Raw genomic sequence first — 21,409 nt, forward strand, 5'->3', positions numbered from 1 at the left:
GAAGGTTATTACACAGAATATGTAAGGAGCTCAGAACACAACACAAGCCAGTCTGGTTAAGACCCGGGCAAAGGCTCTCAACAGTTCTCAGGAGATCCGAATGGCCAACACCAACATGCCACCAGGGAAACAGAGCCACGTGCCGCAGGGCCAGCCTTGCCCAGGGTTCCCTGGCTTCGCTGGCTGCTGGGACCCGTTACTCACTGCTAGTGCTGGGCGGGGCTAGAACCAGCCCCTCCCACCTCAAGCTCTGTCTGCAACCAGGCAGGTGGGCTCCTACCACGTATCCCGCACCCCCAGCAGCTGTGTGACTTGGAGGAAGTCCTTGAACTGTTCCAAGACGGGAGGAATAAGAAACTGCTCTGTTGGATGGCTGTGAGGATCCCTCAGACGCCCACTATGCGAGCGAGCCGAGTCCCGGATCCATCGTCCGCATGGAAGCGGCAGCCCCGTGGGCTGAGACCAGGAGTTCCCATCGCCACTGGGCGCCCACGCACACCAGGGCTGGGCGAGGTTAGGGCCGAGGTGCCTCGGGTTCCTCCCGCAGGTGCAACTGCGATGCCAAACCCAGGTGTGCCGCCTCCACCCGGCGCATGCGCTCTCTCACACGCACCTCCATTGTGCGGGAGCCCCTCCTGGGGCCTGGTGCGCGTTGTGCCGCCCCCAGCTCCTGGGTCCTGCCCGTCAGGCGGGAAGCCGCCTATGCCCATGGTGTCTCCTGAGCTGACGCCCCCCCGGGGCCCCTGGCTTTGTGGTTCTGCCACAGCCGTGTCTCAGACACCTTGCAGCCCGCGGCTCAGGGACTCTGCCGCCGCGTGACCCCGCTGCCTGGCCTTGAGCAGCGACAGCCAGCAGTGACGGAAAGGTAGGCTGACATGGGGGAGCTTCGAGACCCTTCTCACCGCCTACACCTGGCAGGACAGGCCTGGGACGGTGAGACCGTGCCGTCCGCCTCACCCAGGGGGCGTGCGGAGTGAGCCAGGGGCTCCTTGGAGGCCGCTCAGGGTGATCGATCCTCTGCCTTGGTTGGCGTTCGCTGGGTCCCGAGAACTCCCCAGCAGAGTGGTTCCACCGCTGGCAAGTCGGTATTTGTAGGGCTGTGAGGCCGGTCAGGCAGGAGAGCGGTGGTCGGAGCAGGCCCACCGAGAGCGCACCTTAACCTTGCCCGTCTTTGTCGGTGTTCCTGAGCTCTGCCCTCCCAGGTGTGGCCGACCCTGGAGGGCTGCTCCTCTCGGTGTCAAGGGGCTCCTAGAGAGAGCCCAGGCCTGCATTTCCCTGCCCATCACCCAGGGCCCTTAGGGCCCAGAGCCTGGTGAAATGACCTCAGCTGGCCTGTGCTGCACCTGCCTGCCTGGCTGCACCTGCTGCTTCCCAGGGAAACCACACGAAGGGCTCTTGGCCACGCTTCCCCCTCCCTCTGCCTGCTGACCCTGCCCAGCGCTTGCCCCCTCCTCTGCGACTGAGTCTAACACCGGTTTCCAGCCGCGGCTCTCATCATTGGCAGCGGCTGGCATGGCTGTGCCTTGCCTGCTGGGCTCCTTGCCCTGTGAGCTGCAAAGGGGGCAGTGCGTGCCATGTGGCCATGCCCAGCTGCAGAGACGGGAGAGCTGTGGACTTGCCCGAGGGGCCTCGGGGGAAGATGCACACGGGGACGGGAAGACTTGAGTTCCATCTTGGAAAACCGTGCCGTCAGCTGTGCTCTGCGTGTCTTTGGGCTGTGGCTTCCGTGCCATAAGCTCCTTTGCTTGAACTTTATCCTGGAGCGGTGAGTCCCGTCCGCACACGGGGCGGTGCAGAGTGGCTTTGTCCCGCTGTGACATCTGCGTGCAGACTGCATGCCGTCAAGTTGAGAAAGCCCCAGGCATTTTACTGTGCCGCCGAATTCTGTAAGATTGCGGCTGGTGGGGGCCTGACCCGTGCCGCCCACGGTTTTTGTGTGAAACATGCGATCCTTGCAGTGTGAGCTCAGACCCGGATCTTGGCTGTTGGGGTCCAAGTTCTAGATCCTGGGAGAGAGGATCTAGTTGCTGACCTTGGGTCAGGATTACAACCAGGGGTGAGCACGCCGCTCCCCGGGGGTGCTCTTGGGTGCCAGATACGGTCCTCTGTCTGTATTGGCAAGTTTGATGACCCAGCGGATCGTAAAAGCAAGTAGTAAGCACCCCAGGCTTCCCGAACTCTGATTTTTGGGGGGATCCTTGGTTGTGGATGGAACAGTTCTTTCTCCCTCTTTGGCATGCAGCAGGGCCAGATGAGCCCTGTGCTCAGCCATTGGTCGTCTGGGTGTGTTTTGTGGCCTATGCTGGGCCAACCAGATAGCCTCACCTTGAACTTCCAATCTCGAGGGTTCTCACAAAGACGCTGGTCCCAGGAGAAGTAATCCGTGCCGGAGCATCGGGCAGGCGGAGGGGTCGGCGGTGGCCCGAGCCTCCTACGGCCAGTGGGCGCCTTGGTCCGGTTCCACCTGGTGACGCCTGCTCAGCGTCCTCCCTGTCTCTGTGACCCGATGGCGCCTTCCCTCCTAGCATGGATCCGGTGTTCGGATTCTCGGTCCGGAGCTGGTCGACGCCTGACCCGCTGGCATTCTGGCAGCTCCGGAAAGCACTGTGGTGAACATTCGCTGCGGGTCCCCGTGTGGACGGTAAGTTCTCCTTTGTGCAAACCCTGCGGAGCAGGATTGCTGGATCCCACGCTAAGAGCGCACGCGGGGTCGTGTATTTGGGAAGCTCCTGTAGCGGGTAGTGAACTGTATTCCCATCAGCAGCGGATCAGTGACTGTGGCCCCGGCAGCCCCGGGCCTCGCTAGCACAGGCTGTCCTCGTGCCGGGCTTCAGCGGATCTCAGCCCTTCACTTGTGGCTCTCCGGTGCCACACACAGTGGAGATCCTCCTCAGACGCTTGCTTGCCGTCTGCACGTCCTCACTGATGGGCCGTTTGTTCAGCTCTCTGCCCAGCTGGGAACTCGGTGGTTTTCTTCTTGCTGAGCTGGCGGTTCTTTGTGTGTCGGATGCTGTCGTCTGCGGCTTGCCTCTTCATTCTAGCAGCGTCTCTTAGAGAACGGATGCTTTAATGTTAGCGAGCTTCTTTCCTTCATAGTTTGTGAATTCTTTGCATGTTGTCTCTAAAAACCAGTCACCAAGCCTGAGTTTTCTCTCTTGTTACCAAACAGAAGTTTTTCAGTGTTTTTTAAATTTTTTTAAAATTTTAATTAGGGGCCAGTGCCGTGACATAGCTGGTTAAGCCACCGCCTGCAGTGCTGGTATCCCTTGTGGGCGCCGGTTCGAGTCCCAGCTGCTCCACTTCCTATCCAGCTCCCTGCTAATGCACCTGGGAAGGTTGTAGAAAATGGTTCAAGTCCCTGGGCCCCTGCACCCGCGTGGGAGACATGGAAGAAGCTCCTGGCTCCTGGCTTCAGCCTGACCCAGATCTGGCCATTGCGGCCATTTGGGGAGTGGACCAGTGGATGGAGATTTCTCTCTCTCTCTGCCTCTGTAACTCTGCCTTTCAAATAAATAAATAAATAAATATTTTAAAAAATTTAATCAGTTTGTAAGAGATCCAGTATAGTTTGTAGATACAGTTTGAGGAATATGATGACCCTCTCTCCGAGTTTTACAGTTTTGCTTTTTCCTTTTAGGTCTGTGATGCATTTTGAGTTACATTTTTTTGAAAGGTGTTCAGGCTGTGATAGACTTAATTTTTGTTTGCCTGTGGATGGCCGGGCGTTCCAGCAGCTTTTGTTGAAAAATGATCCTTTTCCCACCTGACTTCTTGGTCAAAGATCAGTTGACTTCACTGTGGAGATCCTGCTTTAGGGCTCCCTATTAAGTTGCATTGATGTATTTTTTTTTTTTTTAAGATTTATTTTATTTACGTGAAAGCAGAGTTAGAGGAGAGACAGAGAGATCTTCCATCCGCCTACTCACTCCCCAGATGGCTGCACTGGCCGGCACTGGGCTGGGCAAAAGCCAGGAGCCAGGAGCCCCTGCTGGGTCTTCCATGTGGGTGCAGGGGCCCAGGCTCTTGGGCCATCTTCGGCAGCTTTCCCGGGTGAATGAGCAGGGAGCTGGATGAGAAGTGGAGCAGGTGGGGCTCGAACTTGGTGTCCATGTGGGATGCCAGTGCTGCAGGTGGGGTTTAGTCCACTGTGCTACCGTTCCGGCCCCTTATGCCTGATTTTATTACCAGTTTTCAGTCAAATCCACTGGGGAATGGGTTGGTTTTGTTTCTATTTTTGGTGAGGAATCTCTTGGTTCTGAAGACCTCATGAGGAGACATGGTGAGGGAGTCAGGCACACTCACCAAGGTGGCGGGGAAGGAGAGAGGTTAGAGTAGTTTTTTTTTTTTTTTTAATGTATTTATTTATTTGAAAGAGCTACAGAGAGAGAGAGAGAGAGAGAGAGGTCTTCCATTCGCTGGTTCACTCCCCAGTTGGCTGCAACTGCCGGAGCTGCGCCGATCCACAGCCAGGAGCTTCTTCCAGGTCTCCCACGTGGGTGCAGGGGCCCAAGGACCTGGGCCATCTTCTACTGCTTTCCAGGCCATAGCAGAGAGCTGGATCGGAAGTGGAGCAGCTGGGTCTTGAATCGGTGCCCATGTGGGATGCTGGCGCTTCAGGCCAGGGTGTTAACCTGCTGTGCCACAGCACTGGCCCCTCGCAAGCTCCTTTGGAAGAGGGTCGGATGGTAAGTATTGTAGACTTTGTGGGTCGGACGATCTTGTCCCAACGTAGCTCTGCTGTTGCAGTGTCAGAGTAGCTAGAGACAAGATGTGAACACCGGGTGTGTGGGTAGCAGTTGACAGTATATAAACGAGTGGCGTGTCTGTGTTCCGATAAAGCTTTATTTACAAAAACACAGACGAGGCCAGGTTTGGCCCGTGGGTCGTGCCTTGCTGCTTGTGGGTGGTGCCGCTTAGGAAGACTGTGGGGCAGTGAATCCGTGCGTGTGTGCGCTGTCTGTTCTGGCCGCCACGGGCTGCATGTGGCTACTGTGCACTTGACGTGTGTGATGAGCACTCCTGAGACGCTAGATGTTACGTTTCGTTCAGTTTGAATTCATTCCAAGTTGGGAGCGACACGTGGCCGGTGCCCAGACGGTGCAGCTGTGATGTTGGCCGTGTTGTCTTTGCCGGGGATCCGTGTGAGCGGAGCTTGGTGGACACTGGGAGGCAGGGGCGAGGTGGCGCCAGCGGGCCCGATGCCGTTTGTCTCCCAGTGTGCGCCGGGTACCTGGGTCTCGCTGCCCTGGGTCCTCACGCGCCCTTGCGCCTGTCTCGCGGTGTCTGACACTGGGGCTCGGCAGTGGGGACTGGTGTCTGGCAGATTTTGTCGCCCATCTTTTTCCCTTTGTCAGGGATGTTGTCTCATGTTTTAAGCTATAAATGTTCCTGTTGGTGCCAGGTTCGGGGAGTTTGCTTCTACTCTGTGCCCCTGAAGTGCTTTGTTTTTAACACAAAAACGTGGCATTTTCTCCGTGTTTGTCCTGCATTGGTTGAACCCTTCTCGGGTTTTCTTCCAGCCCCTTTCTGATCGCTAAATTGTTGCTCATTTTCCACGGCTCCCCCAGACTCTGAGTGTTCCTGACCGCCTCTCATAAGGAACCCCCCCCCCCCCGCTGGGTGATGGGTCTCTCAGGGAACAGAGCCGTACCCTTCCCTTCTGGTCCCCACTGCCCAGCATGCGGGCACACAGTTAGCGTGACACTGCTGGCTCTGCTCCGGGTCGTGGCTGTGGCCCGGCACAGTGGGGCTGTACCCCTGCTGGACTGGAAGCGTCCCAGGGCAAGGTCCATGTCTGATTGTCCTCCTTGTCCCCACCCGGGCCTGGGTCAGGACCCGGTTTACCTGCTGTCCTCGGCAGGCTCTGTCGTGGGAACTGTGCACCTGGACCCCGGGAACTGCCACACGGAGAGGTCTGCACTGCGGCCCCCTCTGGGAGCCAGGCAGGGCCAGGCCTCGCAGCCAAGGCCAAGGCATCTGCTCTCTCCTTCGGGATGAATTTCTCTGTGATGTAGCAATTGTCTGGGCGTGAGCAGCCGAGGATGGAGAAGGTGGCGGTAAACAGCATTCCTTCCGTCTGATAGAGACGGCACTGGGGCAGGGCAGGGCCCCACGCCAGGGAGCCAGCCGGCGGTGACCGTGCCAGCAGGCCCATTCTCTGTGCCCGGCATGATGGAGGAAAGGGAGGCAGGCTAGTCTGACCCCCGACCCCCGACCCCTGACCCCTGGCCCCTGGCCCCTGGCCCCTGGCCCCTGGCCCCTGCCCCCTGCGGCGCTGTTTCCCACCTTGAGAGTTGAAAATTCACGCTGGATGAGGGCAGCGGCCACACACGGCCATCTGGTTACTCACTCGTGCATCTGTTGTCCCACGCGTTCATCCACTTGGGTCTGGGAGCCGCCGCCTCGGGGGTGGTGGTGTGCTAAGCACCAGCAGGGGCGTGGGGTTGGGGGTGGAATTGGGGTGGAGCATCGATGCCCTCGCTGTCCTGGGTAGCTCCTGGTGGCAGCAGCTGGTCACGGGAGCAGCCCTGGGACGGCGGCACGTGGCAGTCAAGGTGGTTTTCAGATGCAGGGGAACCAAACGATACCAGGAGTCTCCTGGCAATAATGAATGGATTAAGAGAGAGCGGGAATTTGGTGTAGAAGTTCATTACCAGTTCATACAAGAAGCGTGCCACGTCTTGGGGACTTCAGGGGCAGGCTAAGTGGCAGCGGGGTTGGGTGGAGGATGGGCAGGCCAGAGAGGAGGCGGGGGCAGACTCACGGGTCCTTAACTCCCGGTGAAGAGGTCTGGGAGCCGTCTCCGCAGGTTCAACCATCGGGGGGTGGAATTCATGTGTTAGAAAGTTCTAGGTGGTCAGCATGGAGAGAGTGGCTAGGAGGAGACGCTGGAATGGGAAGGCAGATGAAGAGGAGCTGGAGATGAGCCTCGGAGGTTGGGCGGGACCGACTTGGGAGGGCGGGGGGCGGCGTTCGCGCAGCGGGAGTGGCAGAAGCTCGGCATTAGCGGCTAGGAAGCTTTCTCCAGGGGAGAGGTGAGGCCCACTGGGAGCCGAGGAAGGGGCCGGGTGAGGAGGTGGGGTCCACGTGAGGCTGGCTGGCGTCTAAGGCTCAGGTGCCTGTAGACCCCACAGAGAGAGGCCACCAAAGACGCCGGAATCCTGGGGACCCCGTCTGAGGGTGGGGGGATCAGCTGGAGATGAGCAGGCCTAGACTCAAGACGCTGGCCTGCCCCTAGCTTGCTCCGTGCATCTGGGGAGGGAGTGCCCCGTCTGGGTCTCTGTGTCTTCACAGGGAAGAGAACAAGGTAGACCAGGTGTCTGCCAGCACTGAGACTGTGGCCTCCATTCCTTCGTCCCATACACCCCCAACCATGCCCGCTGGCCGGCTGCACCCTGCCGAGCAAAGCCTCACCCAGAGCCAATAGAACTCACGGGCGAGAAAGAGCAAGGCAAGAATAAGCCTAAACACATAGCCAGCGTGGGGGCAGCTCTGTCTCACAACAGGAGATGCGGGGTACCCAGGGTCTCACACGTCCATCATCCCGTTGGCTCACTTGGGTTCGTTCAGGTGGTGAAGCCAGGACTGTATTTTGCTCGTTAATTTTTGTCACAGTGAGATCTGTTCGGTGGATGGTGCTGCTGTTGCAACCTTACCAAGCAAAGCTGTGGGCTTTCCGAGTTCCGACAGTGCAGATGCTGCCCAGCCTCCTGTCTTGGCAGGGCCCTGCGGTGGCTTCAGAACAAGGAGAGGGCTGAGGCTTGCCGAGCCCGGTGTGCCATTCTTGTTTGGGGAACTCGCACGTACACACACACACGCACACCCCACACCCAGTGGCCGCTCATTTACAGTACGCATTAGCCAAGTCAGGGTCTGGGGGCGGGGAGCCAAGGGCCCCTTTCTCACCTCATCTCCTTCCTGGATGTTCCTAGCACTCGGACGTGGCCTCCACACCTGCCACAGTGAAGGGTGTGGTTTGGTGTTTGCTACAGGGACGTCGCCCATTTCAGTGGTGTGTAAGTTTCCATGGGGGGTCAGGACAGTTTGAACCTCATGAGCCACACGGGAACGAGGGTTCCCAAACCGTGGGCTGTGAACTTGCAGTGCTGGTGTTTTGTACATAAAGACACAGCTCCAGGGCAGCTGTCGTGGGAGGTGAGAAAATATTTTCCCCCCAGATTGGGAATATTAAAACCCAGTTAACATACATGAAATAGTTCGCATTCCACATGGCATAAAACTCGACAAATCACAGTAAACACGTTCTGGTGAACCACGTGTGAACATGCAAAGCAGGTGTTAAAACCAGTTTTAGCCGGCGCAGCGGCTCAATAGGCTAATTCTCCACCTTGCGGCACCAGCACACCGGGTTCTAGTCCTGGTCGGGACGCCGGATTCTGTCCCGGTTGCCCCTCTTCCAGGCCAGCTCTCTGCTGTGGCCAGGGAGTGCAGTGGAGGATGGCCCAAGTGCTTGGGCCCTGCACCCCATGGGAGACCAGGAGAAGCACCTGGCTCCTGCCATCGGATCAGTGCGGTGCGCCGGCCGTGGCGGCCATTGGAGGGTGAACCAACGGCAAAGGAAGACCTTTCTCTCTGTCTCTCTCTCACTGTCCACTCTGCCTGTAAAAAAAAAAAAAACAAACAAACAAACAAAAAAAACCAACCAGTATTACTTCCAATAAAAATTTAGAGCCAGTTTGTCATTGGGAGGACGTCTAGATCCTTAATCAAAAGCCACAGGTGACGTGGGAACTTGAGCTGGCACACAGCGTTCAGCCCTGTGTTTCGAGTGTGGAGATGCCCGAGACTTGCGGACACGTCCCTGCCGCCAGCACGTCTCCAGATACACAGCTCACCACCGTATTCGCGTGGTGAGAGAAGTGCATTTTCAGAGCAGGTAAAGTCCGCTCTCGGATGTGAGTGCTGGAACGAGTCTCTCTAAGCTCTCAGCTGTCAGGATCCTCACCCACACAGTAGCCTTGCTCAGGAGGGAGTCGGGTTGCCATGGTGCCTGGCCAGCTGGAGCTTGGACTGCCCCTGGGTCCCTGTGTCAGGAGCAAGAGCCCATGACCTGGGGGTCCTGCCGCGTGCTCCCCCGCCCCAGGAGGCCTGTGTCGGGAGCAGGTGCCCGTGACCTGGGGGTCCCGCCATGCCCGCCCCTGCCCCGCCGCCCAGATGGCCTGGGTCCTGGGTCAGGAGCAGGAGCCTGTGACCAGGGGGTCCCGCCATGCCCTCCCCTGTCCCGCAGCCCGGGTGGCCTGGGTCTCCGACATCGATCTGCAGCCGGGATGTCCCCTCCTTTGCTGCTCTGTAGCAGTCTTCAGCAGGCAGAGCAAATCCCTCCTTCCGCTGCGGTCAGCGCCTGCATCCGGTCGTGGGCCGTGCACTTCCACGCTTGCGCGTTCCTCACTCCGAATCGCTGTCCACTCCCGCGAAGCCTTCACTCTTGCACCCCCCTCCTGTGCCTCCACCTGCTCTTCTGTGTTCGCCGCCGCGGCCCCAGGTGTGCTTCGCCCTCAGGGGTTCCTGGGTGGCGTCTCAGGGCCTGTGCCTATCGTCCTCCTCGGACAGCTCCCCAGCTGTGCGCTCCGCTGCCTCCCTGTCTGCCCTGGGGCTCCACACCGGCTCTGTCGCTTCCACTGTGCCTCGAATTCACGCGTGCGACAAGAATCAGATCCAGCTCCTTGCCTGTTCCGTGTCCACGGCCTCCCGGCCTCTTCCCAGAGCACCTGGCCTCGGCTGGGATGGTCCACCATGGGCATTTCTACCAGAAACCCGCCTGCCTCCCCTGTCCTGGCTGCCTCGCCAATCCTCGGTCCCGGGTGGGCGCCCTTGCGGCCTCGCCAGTGGTTTCCCTTGTCCTGCACGTAAGTCGGGGCTTCTCCAACCCTCGTCTTCCATCTTGAGTGTGGGGAGGCAGCCGGTGTGTGTGGGGTTCGCCTGGGCCGCAGGGCCCCCAACACCACCCCTGCCGGCTTCTTTTTTCTTGTTTTCTGCTGTCATCTGCACCTTGAAGGGGTCTGATCAGTTGTCACGTTTCTGGTCACACCGTTGGTGACCAGGCAGTCACAGCCTTCCGGTAGGTGGCCAGTTGTGATGGCGGCTGGACGATGCGTTCCTCTACCGATCGCCCGAGGCCGCGCCGAGCCATGGGTGCCCGCTTCAGCTCTTCCAGGTCTCCATTCAAGGCTACTGCACTTCGGTTACAGGGACAGCTGTCCCAGTTACTGTGCCGAGGTCCTGCCCCCACGGAGGTGCGGATGCAGAGTGCAGTGACAGCAGGAGTTGGAGGGGGAACGTTCACGGGAGAGCAGGGGCCACCCCGCGCGGGGAGAAGCCTGCCGTGAGCCGGCCGGGGAGCTTCCTGGGGGAGATAAGGGCCCACAGGCAAGGACCAGAAGCCAGAAAGCGAGAGGGCGCTTCCCACGGGACCCAGTCTCTGCTCAGATGTCGGTTCCTTCCTCCCAGACCGCCCCTGCGCCCGGACGCTCCCCTCCGCGTGGGTGGGTGAGTGAGTGGGCTGCTTCCTGGGCAGCACTTTCTGAGCACCTACTGTGTGCCCGCTGTTGCTCCAGACGAGGCCCTGGGCAAAGTCCCCGTCGTTACAGAGCTCAGGGTCAAGGGGGAAGCAGACAGACGGACGGTGAGTGAGCAGCCAGAAAGGGACCACAGACCGATGCACGCGGCGGGAAACAGGGCTGAGAGGCTGGCGGCCGGGAGCCCTGGTGTGGGCGAGCATGAGAAGCGCACGGGGTAGGGAGGCCGAGGACGAGCCGGCTTCCCTACGAGTTTGCTTGCTGATGGCAGAACAGATGCTTTAGTCGGAATAAACAAATAAATCTGGGGAAATATGACCTGTCGTGGCGGGCTCAGCGCAATTAGTCATCTTTCCCTGCAGGACCGGGGTGACGGGCTGGGGCGCCGGGGCCCTCGGCTCTGCTGCGGGTGGTGCCTCCAGCTCTGTGTGCAGCTCTGTGAGTTCCCGGCCCACTCTGGGCCCTTAGTTCTGGAGTCTACACTGCAGGGCTGGGCCTGTGTGACCCCCAGGCTTCATGGAGCGGCCAGCCCCTTGCACGGGGGAGTTGTTACACGGCCCAGTTTGCAGCTGTGCCACCTGCTCTGCCCAGCTGTGCAGGCTCCCTGCCTCTCTTCCCTGCGCACAGGCTCCGGGCCATCTTTGTAGCTGTAGTCCGGATGGCTGGCCCACCGCGGAGCCGGGGGCGAGCTAGCCTGGGCGCTGTTCTATAAGGTTACTGCTTGCTCTGGGTTCGAGCAGGAGTTTCTGTGTGTGTGCACGCACACGCGTGCTTGCTGTGTTCTGGGCTTTGAAAACATGCTTTCTCCGAGAGAGGGACAGGTAGCAGCAGGGAGCATTGTTCATCTCGTGCCTAGTGTGTGTCAGCGGTGACCCTTCGGGGTAACCCAGCCAGACCTGCAGGGGACAGTGTTGCTCGGCCACCGCTCAGGTCCTACTGGTGACGCTCAAGTCTCCTCTCCACTCCCCAAAGTCACAGAGGAAAGCTGAAGCCTAGTTCTTCCCAGGGCTTCCCTGACGTGGGTGACAGCTCCGCCTTCTGGCGTGGGTCACTTCCCTAGATGCCCCTTCCCCCCCAAAAGGCAGGGCCTTCTGCTGCCCCGTGCTCTCGGGCTTGACCCGAGGGGACCGCATGGGCATCGCGGCCTGGGCAGTGGGAGGCAGGAAGGAGCTACAGGTGTGCTTGCGCCACGTCGTTTCCCAGGTGCAGGGTGCAGGCCTCGCCCTAGGGCGCGTGGTTGAAGCTACTTGTGAGGTTCAGCTTCCTGTCTTGTCTCGGGCCACGCCCTGAGTGTGCCCTGGCCGCGGGACTCCGGGACGTGGCTGCCTTGGCCCAGGTGAACAGACAGGAGGATGTTTCAGGAACTGCGGGGCGGGCAGGTTTGGGGCTCGCCGTCCCCGCATGGGGAAGTGTCCTCCAGCCCCCGCCTCTGCGCCCTGCCGGCTCTGCTCCCCCGAAGTCAGTGCCGTCCGAGGCTGATTTTGCTCTCGGGAAAACCTGCAGAGGGACGCATCTTTCTCAGAACTCCCCCTGAGACCGTTCCTGGAAACACGCCAGCCAGACACAGGACGGGAACCCGAGGTGCGGGGATTGATGGGGGCCCACGCAGCTTCCGGAGTGGTGCCGGGGGGCAGAGAGCTCACAGATCCGGGCATCCATGTGGGTGGAGCGAAGCGGCGGCCTCTGAGGGTCCACGTGCCTCAGACACCGCCCGAGGCCCTGCATGTGGACCTGCATGTGGACTCGCTCGTGACGTGGCTCTGGGGCAGGCAGCGGCCGGCGCTGAGGTTCAGATGAGAGGTGTGCAGGTCGGTTCTCCATAGCTCCCGCCACGGAGTGGAAGGACGTCGGGAATTGGGCCTGGGGTTGAGATGGCAAAGGCAGCTCCGGCGCTTGGACTGACCGGGCTCGGAGCTCACAGCTCTGTCGCGCTGCCCAAGAGCCGCGTGGCCGGGAGCGGCAGCGGCTGCAGAGCGGTCGGTTGCTGGGTCTTCCGATCAGAACCTTGGTGCCAGGTGGCAGGCTTTCCCGGTGACTGCCACGTGCCCTGTGGTGCAGCTGCAGAGGGGAACTCCAGCAGTGTCCCCGGGAGGCAGGTGCAGGGTGCGGAGGTCTCCCCATGAGTCAGCAGATGGTTGGCGTTTGGGGCCCGGGGTAGGGGAGTGGGTCCCAGGAGGGTGATAAGGAATCCAAGCTCTGCTGGGGGTTCCTGGGTGAAGACACTCATCCACAGCTTCTGTGTGCTTGACAAGCCCTAGGGTCTCGGGACTGCGCTGGGGAGGCAGGTGCACAGGTGGGCGACCTCGGCTTTGCATGGTAAGGGGTGGAGTGATACATGGGGGCGCTAACCTGGCGGGTCCATTTCATGAGGGTGCTGCCGTCCGTTCCTGCCGTTCTGACTTTGTAAAGAACAGGAATTGGTTCTGGTTATGCCAGGAGGGCCGAGTCTGAGCCTGGTTCCCTGGGCTCTGAGTTCCCCTTGGAGGCTCCAAGGTGGGGCGGCCAAAGCAGGACCCCAGGTTTCTGGGTGGGTGACACCCTGGGGGAGTGTCTGTCACTAGTTCTAAAAAAAGTTTGTGTCAACAGTGGAGCTGCGGTGGAAACCCAGGGGACAGACGGGCAGGGGGCACCTGTGCCGCCTCGGCATCCTGCGGGGCTGCGCCGGGACCCCTCCCCGCCAAGGGTCGCCTCTGACATCTGCCCTTCTCCACCCTGGGGAAAGTGTGAGGGCGCCTGCGCCTGCGCCTGGGCGAGGGAGCCGGCACCCAGCGGGTGGAGGCGGGCCTGAACGGGTGACGCGGCAGCCACCACGAGCCCCCTCAGCACTCAGCGCAGTCCGCAGCGGAGGAGTTGACATTCTCTGACGTCCTCTCCACTTTCACTGCCGATTCCGCCTGTTAGGTCTGAAGGGCTGTGACAGCCAGGGGGCAGCGTCACAATCAGGCTTGGGGCCAGGGTCTCCGCGAGCCGTCCACATGGAGTGGGTGCTGGGCCTGCAGCCCCACGACAGAGCCACGCGGGGAGGCAAAGAGTGCTGGACCAGGAGACCCGGGACCGGAGCTGGGTCCCCGTGGACTCCCAGTCCTGTGCCCCAGCCCCAGGCCATGGCCACTGAGAACAGCTGGGCAGCGGGGCACGAGTCCCCCGGCTCGCAGCGTGGCCGTGCACTGGCCCTGGGCATCTGACGGAGCTCGGTGTTCGGATGCGGCCGAGGACATTTCCTGACCCTAAGAAATAAGCTGCCAGGCTGTCAGCTGGCTCATGCGTATGACGGACGTCACCACAGCCCTGAGGCCCGCCCTCTCACCTGTGCCTGAGTCTCTGGGCTCCCCCGGGCCTGAGCAGCCCCGTCCCAAGTTCTGACATCAGCCTGGCTCCTTTATTACCCACACTGATTGATCTGAAAGGCGGAGTTCCAGAGGGGGGAGCCCGCACTTCCACCTGCTGGTTCACTCCCCACGTGGCCACAATGGTGGGGGCTGGGCCAGGTGGAAGCCAGGAGCCAGGAGCTTCTTCTGGGTCTCCCATGTGGGTGGCAGACACCCAAGCACTTGGGCCACCTTCTGCTGCTTTCCCAGGCACATTAGCAGGGAGCTGGATTGGAAGAGGAGCAGCTGGGACATGAACTGGCGCCCATGTGGGCTGCCAGTGCTATAGGGGCGACTTCACCTGCTATGGCACAGCACCGACCCCACCTTCACCTCCATCCTTGAGCCCCAGAACTGTGGGGGCAGGGAGCCGGTGCCGGCATCACCAGAGCTCCTCACCCACATGCGGGGGCTCACGGCTTCTTTAGGAGGCTACCGGGCTAAGTGTGGCCGTCACTTTGTCACACTGCCCACAGCTGCGCAGAGGTGCACAGACGTGTCGGGTGGGCGATCTCCCTGGGCAGAAGTAATGGGGGGTCAGAAGTAATCTGGCCGAGCTGAGTAGCCGGGGGGTGGCTGCAGATGGAGCCTGGGAGAGGGGCAGGTGTCGCTTGCTGTCGGGACACAGAGCCAGGGCTGCCTGTGACAAGGGCGGTATAGGTGCAAGTCAACTGTCTTGTTAAGTGAACCACAAAGGCCCCCCTTTCCCACGTGTGGCGGTGTCCCTGTGAGCTCCGTGGTCTCGTATCACTGCCCGTGCCCTGCCTTTCGGCGTCAGCGACTCTCCCAGGGCACGTGGGCCGGGGCAGAAGGCGTTGCTGCCTGCACTTCTCAGCGGAGGAGCGGAGGCTCGGGCTGCAGCCGCTTGTTGGACGCTGGAGATTTTCGGGCTCCTCTGCACTGTTAGCCATGTAGGTTGGACTGCCCCGGGGGAGGTGGCCATTACCCGGGCAGCCTGGGGCACTGGAGATATCAGCCAGGACACTGTCCACAGCAAGGAGGAGGTAGCGGCAAGCTTAGAAGTCAGCTTACGGGGCCTGTGCTGTGGTGTAGTCCGTAAAAGCCACTGTCTGCAGTGCCGGCATCTCATAGGGGTGCTGGTTCAAGTCCCGGCTGCTCCACTTCTGATCCAGCTCTCTGCTAATGCACCTGGGGAAGCAGCGGGAAATGGCCCCGGTACTTGGGTCCCTGCACCTCTGTGGGAGGCCAGGATGAAGCTCCTGGCTCCTGGCTTGGGTCTGGCCCAGCTCTAGCTATAGCGGCCATTTGGGGAGTGAATGAGAACGGGAGATTCTCCTCTTCGCTCTCTCTGTAACTGTGTTTCTCGCGGTTGCACTTTCCGTGGGGGAAGCCACGATCCCCACTTCTCCAGGAGAAAGATGAAAACAGGCCTTGTGCCCGAGACCCACACCTCTGGGGTGGAGCTAAGATGCGGCTGGGTTACCTTGATCCAGCGCAGCAGGCCGATTCTCCGTGGGTCAGAGAGAAACGGAACTGCTGTCCGAGCCCTTTCTCTTTCTAGGTCAGGCCCCTGGTTCGTTCACAAAATTCAGTGATGATTTATCAACTGCAGGCTTCCTGACACCTGACGAAGAAAGGGCTCCCGTCGAACACCCGATGACTGTGTAACCTCCTTTCTCTCCCTGATGACAGAGCTGGGCAAGCTTTTCTGGAAGGTTCCTCCTGGGGCTCCCTCCCATGATACTCTGGGACGCTGACAGTGTGAAGGTACAAGGAGGTGACGCCCACGTCTCTCAGACGTGCGTCTGTGCTTTCAGAGTCGATGACAGAGGGATGTTTAAAACGATCATGGAGGCTGGCGCTGCGGCTCAACAGGCTAATCCTCCGCCTAGTGGCACCAGCACACCGGGTTCTAGTCCCGGTCGGGGTGCCGGATTCTGTCCCGGTTGCCCCTCTTCCAGGCCAGCTCTCTCCTGTGGCCAGGGAGTGCAGTGGAGGATGGCCCAGGTACTTGGGTCCTGCACCCCATGGGAGACCAGGAGAAGCACCTGGCTCCTGCCATCGGATCAGCGCAGTGTGCCGGCTGCAGCGCGCCAGCCGTGGCGGCCATTGGAGGGTGAACCAACGGCAAAGGAAGACATTTCTTTCTGTCTCTCTCACTGTCCACTCTGCCTGTCAAAAAAAAAAAAAAAATCATGGAAAAATGCCTATTGCGAAAAACTGTCAAGGTGTTCACATTGTTGTTGTTGTTGTTTCCGCAGTACACTTGTCCTTTCACTTTCCACAAATGTCTTCAAGGACCCTGGTAACAGTCCCCGAACTTCTGGAACCGTGCTTGGATTTGCCACCTTTATCTCCTCGAAGCCTTGTGTGGAGACAGCTCGCTCCTCTGGGGCTGCGCCACCTGCCGAGCTGGGTGTTACAGGTTTATTTACTTGAGAGGCATAGAAAGACCTCTTCCATCTACTGCTCACTCCCCAAATGTTTGCAACAACCAGGGCAGGGCTGGGGCCGAAGGCAGGAGCTGGCAACTGAATCCAGGTGTCCCACACAGGTGTCGGGCCCCCAGGACTGGAGCTGACGCCTGCTGCCTGCTAGGGTGTGCGTTAGCAGGAAGCGGGAGTTGGGAGCTGGGTCTCGAGGTGGGAGGGGGGTGTCTTCACGGCTACCCTAGATCCCAGCTCCGGAGTTGGGTTTCATTATCGTCACCACCTTGACAGTAAGAAAACCGAGACTTCACAGTTTCAGCTGTTTGTGCGAGCTGTGGGGCCAAGACCGGACCTGAGCGGAGGCAGTGCCCCACCTCTGCTTCCTGCGGCACAGCATGGCACGGGGGTGGCTGGGCCCCAGGAAGACCTCGTGCTGCGAATGCCAGGAGCCCCCGCCCCCAGGCCTCGGGGGAGGGGCCCCGGGTCGTCGGCCTCCCCGCAGGTCTCTGCTGTGTGTCACCCTGGTCTCCTTCCTCCCCTCCATCACCTGTCCGTGAGTCAGCCCTGACGTCCAGGTGATCTCTGGGCGCTGGCCCGTGACGTCAGGGCACTCATTCTCCCTGAAGGCTGCCAGCGAGGGCGTCTCAGGGAGACGGATGTCCTCAGGGCTCGGATGACGCCACCGGCCTGCCTGAACCTTCAGAGCCTCTTGGTGTGGACGCGCAGCCGTCACACCTCCAGGAGGCCACGCCACTCTCCTGGCAGTCAGGACGGGCATTTGTCCTCGTGAGCGCCACAGGCTCAGGGCTGGGCCTGAGCGAAGCCAGCCGGGGAGTCCAGTGCCGGTGGTTGACAAAGAGTGGGACATGGCGCACCGCGGGGTGGCGGCCAGCTCCCCCAGGCGGTCCTGTGTGCTGAGACTGCTTTCTTTGTTCCCTGTCGCCGCTGGTGCATTCCGATACCCAAGGACCCACAGCGCCGGAGCCCGGGTGGCGGGGACAGGGTCTCGGCCCACGGGGGCCTCCCTGCAGCCCCTGTCCTCCTGCCTCGCACCTCCCCCCTCCCCGTCTTTGCTTCTTGCTTCCCTGTAGACTGCAGAGCCCACACAGCACCTGATGCTCCCCAGGGCACATGGGAGTGGATGTGGTGACATTAGGGTGGCACCAGGTGCTTCCTGAAATTTCCCAGCATCCTCCAGAGTCTCCCCTTTCCCAGCTTTGCCCAGAGTCTCCCCTTCCTCCTGCCTCAGTAGCCCATGCAACTGGCCCTCGCCCAGCAGCTGTGCTCACGAGAGGGGGCAAATGAAACCATCGAGGCTGTCCTTAGGTTTCTGTGGCAGGTGCATCACTTGGCAAGCGTGTGCTGCTGTGGTCTCCGTGCCAACGCTGCAGGCCAGCCCGGGCGCCCAGTGGCCCTGTAGGACCTTGCTCTCCATGGGGGTGGCTTCTGCCTGCCCGTAGCCAGTTCATGAACAGCTCCTTTGCTTCTGTACTCTGGAAAGCTAAACCCTCTGAGCCGCTCAGATGGGGAGGGGAGGGGAAGGGTCGCTCTGCTGTGGGTGTGCTGTGTCCGGACCGGCGCCCAGGTGGAACTCAGTGGGCCCTTAGGAGGGACCAGTGCCCTCCCCGAGGGTCAGGAGATCGCCTGCCCCAGAGCTGGGAACCTCTGCCCACCTGCCTGCCTCTGTGGTTTTGCTAGCAACCTCACGTGAGGGCCGGGTACGGTGTGGCTCCTTGCGCCTATCCCGCTACCCTCGGCTGCCTCCGTGCCGTGCCGTGCATCAGGAGGCCGCGGCTGTCTGGCTGAGCAGAGCTCCGTCAGATGCCTGAATCGCATCGTGCGTTTGTCTGCCGATGGTCGTTTGCGCCGTTTGCTCCTTTGGGCTGTCGCGGATAAGGATCTCTGCCTTACCACTGATTAATTTGTCATTTTGGGAAGGGACTACAATGTGTCCATGTGCCGATCTTTTTAAGATTTATTTACGTGAAAGGCAGAGAGAGAGAGAGAGAGACAGAGAGATGGAGGGAGGGAGGGAATAGGGAGGGAGGGAGAGAGACTGAGAGATTTTCTGTTCTCTCGTCCACCCCTCAATTGGCTGCAACAACCGGGTGTGAGTTGGGTCCAGCCAGGCCCAAGCCAGGAACCAGAAGCCCCACCCTGGTCTCGCTGCGGGGGGCAGGGGCCCAGGCACGTGGACCATTTTTCGCCATCGCCCCAGGTGCACTGGCAGGAATCTGAATCCGAAGCAGAAGAGCCGGGACAGCAGGCGGCCCTCGGGCACGGGCAGCCGGCTTGGCGGGTGGCCGCCTAGCCTGCTACTCTGCCGCCCCACCCCCCGCCCCGTGCCCGCGAGGGGTGGCCTCAGTGACTGCGTTTATGAACAAGGTTGCTGCAGGCCTTCTTACGGGAGTGTTTGTACGCAGGAGTTTGTTTCTCTTGAGCAAACACTTAGCGGGATCGCAGGATCGTGGGGCAAACGTGACCAGGTGAGAGACCCGCGAGCTCCCCAGCCTGGTTCTGGCTCCCTCCAGGGTGGGCGAGACTTGCAGCTGTCACTCGTGCTCGCCAACATTTAATGCTACTTTTTTTTTTTTTATTTAAACTTTATTTTTATTTATTTATTTATTTTTTTTGACAGGCAGAGTGGACAGTGAGAGAGAGAGAGAGAGAGAAAGGTCTTCCTTTGCCGTTGGTTCACCCTCCAGTGGCCGCCGCGGCCGGTGTGCTGCGGCCGGCGCACCGCGCTGATCCGATGGCAGGAACCAGGAGCCAGGTGCTTTTCCTGGTCTCCCATGGGGTGCAGGGCCCAAGCACCTGGGCCATCCTCCACTGCACTCCCTGGCCACAGCAGAGAGCTGGCCTGGAAGAGGGGCAACCGGGACAGAATCCGGCGCCCCGACCGGGACTAGAACCCGGTGTGCCGGCGCCGCTAGGCGGAGGATTAGCCTAGTGAGCCACGGCGCCGGCCCATATTTAAACTTTAAAAAAATTTTTGCGTTCTGGTGAGTGTGAAGTGGTTTCTCATTGTGGTTTTATTCCTTGTCAATGACTGGGAGTCCTTTTATGTACCTGTTAGCCTTTTCTTCATCGTGAAGAACTCGTTCAGATCATTTTAAAATTTGGATTGTTGATTATTTCCTTATTTAGATATTATAGATACACGTCTTTTGTCAACTGGGTACTGAATGTCTTTCCCCATTTGCGGCTTGTTTTCTTTTTTTTTAAATAAAAGCAATTAAGCAATTAATTTAAAAGAGAGAGAGAGAGAGAGAGAGAGGTTCACAGCCCCTTTGGTGCCCGCCGATGTCCAGAGGGCCAGGGCCAGGGCTCCGCCTCCCTCTGGGTCGGTGGCCGCCACCCACACGGAGGCACCGCTGCTGCTCGCCTATCTCTTGGGAGATCCAGGGCTTTGGGGGCTGTAAAATGGGGGTCAGAGACCAGACCTATCCTCCCTCACACCGTGCCCTTGCTCTTCTGCATGTCCTTGGCCTCTGAGAAGGATTTGGCTTGGAGAACGGCCCCGGCCCCGGCCCCATGTACTTCTCAGGGGTCCCTCTGCCCTCCTCTGGCCCACCCCCTTCTGTGGGTGTGCCTCCCCCGCGCTTGGTGAAGACTCACAGGGTAAGGGGTGGTGAAGTGAGTGGGGGCTCTCTCTGGGGTGGGCTATTCCGGGTGCGCCAGTCCCAACCTCACTGTGCGGGTTCGTGAAGGTTTAGCTCTGTGGTCTCTGCTTACCCGTTCCCGGGATTACTCTGTCCTGTAGTTCACCAACTACAGAGCAGCTCTGGGTTTCTTCTCTCCTATTAGAGAGGCTCAGTTTCTTTAATTTCTTTGTATCTATGCTGTCTCATGGTGGTGGTTTTTTTTTTTTTTTTTTTTTTTTTTTTTTTTTTTTTTTTATGATGCTGTTTAGGGGAAGGCATTTGGTTTAGCAGTTAGAACATTGCCTGGGATGCCTGGGTTCAAGTCCTGGCTCCACCCTCGGTTCCAGCTTCTTAGGTATGTGCACCCTGGAGGCAGCAGGTGATGGCTTAAGTACCCGAGCCCCTGCCACCCACGCGGGAGACCCAGACTGAGTTCTTGGCTCCTGACTGCAGCCTGGGGCCGCCGTGGCTGTTGGAGGTATTTCAGGAGTGAACCAGCACATTGGCGATGTCTATTCACACACACTCGCTCGCTTGCTCGCTCACTCACTCACTCACTCACTCACTGTCTTCATCTTTCCTTCTGTCTCTCTGCCTTTCAAAGAAAATAACAATTAAACATTTAAAAATAAAGAAACCTGATGGTATTTTAGTTGATATGGATACTGTATTTAGGGGAGGGGTATTAGCAATGATCATCTTGTGGCCTTCCATGTCTGAATCTGCCTCATTCAGTTTCTCAAGGAACCAGCTAGGAGCAGCTAAGGGTTTTCTTTGTGGTGGAAACTGCATTTCATTCTTCTCTTTGGGGTCAGATGCGTCGTTCCCAAGCCCCGACCCCTTTCGTGGTTCATCTCAGCAGGCGTTCTGCCCGTCCTCTAACACGCATGCACACACGCACATGCGTCACACGGAAGCTTTGTCAGTCCACGGGGGTTCTTGTTGAGACCAGGGAATCTGCCCACAGTTTCTCTACATGATGCACCACGTGCTTAGTTAGATTTGGTCCATAAGGTTAAATGTATTTGCCAGCCTGGTTTTTTTAAATATTTATTTATTTTTGACAGAGTGGACAGTGAGAGAGAGAGAGACAGAGAGAAAGGTCTTCCTTTACTGTTGGTTCACCCCCCAATGGCCGCTGCGGCCGGCGCACCGCGCTGATCTGATGGCAGGAGCCAGGTGCTTCTCCTGGTCTCCCATGGGGTGCAGGGCCCAAGCACCTGGGCCATCCTCCACTGCACTCCCGGGCCACAGCAGAGAGCTGGCCTGGAAGAGGGGCAACCGGGACAGAACCCGGTGTGCCGGCGCCACAAGGCGGAGGATTAGCCTAGTGAGCTGCGGCGCCGGCCTGGGCGTGGTCTTCTCATCTCAGAGTGGGTCTGAGGGAGCAGCAGGCGTGCTGTGCTGTCTCCTCTGGGCTCTTCCTGGCCTTTGCAGCAGGTCGGAGAGAGGATGGCGGCAGGATGGCGTTG

Source organism: Oryctolagus cuniculus, chromosome 10, assembly GCF_051225735.1.
Source record: "Oryctolagus cuniculus isolate XC-2025 breed Fujian yellow rabbit chromosome 10, ASM5122573v1, whole genome shotgun sequence".
NCBI classification, from domain to species: Eukaryota; Metazoa; Chordata; class Mammalia; order Lagomorpha; family Leporidae; genus Oryctolagus; species Oryctolagus cuniculus.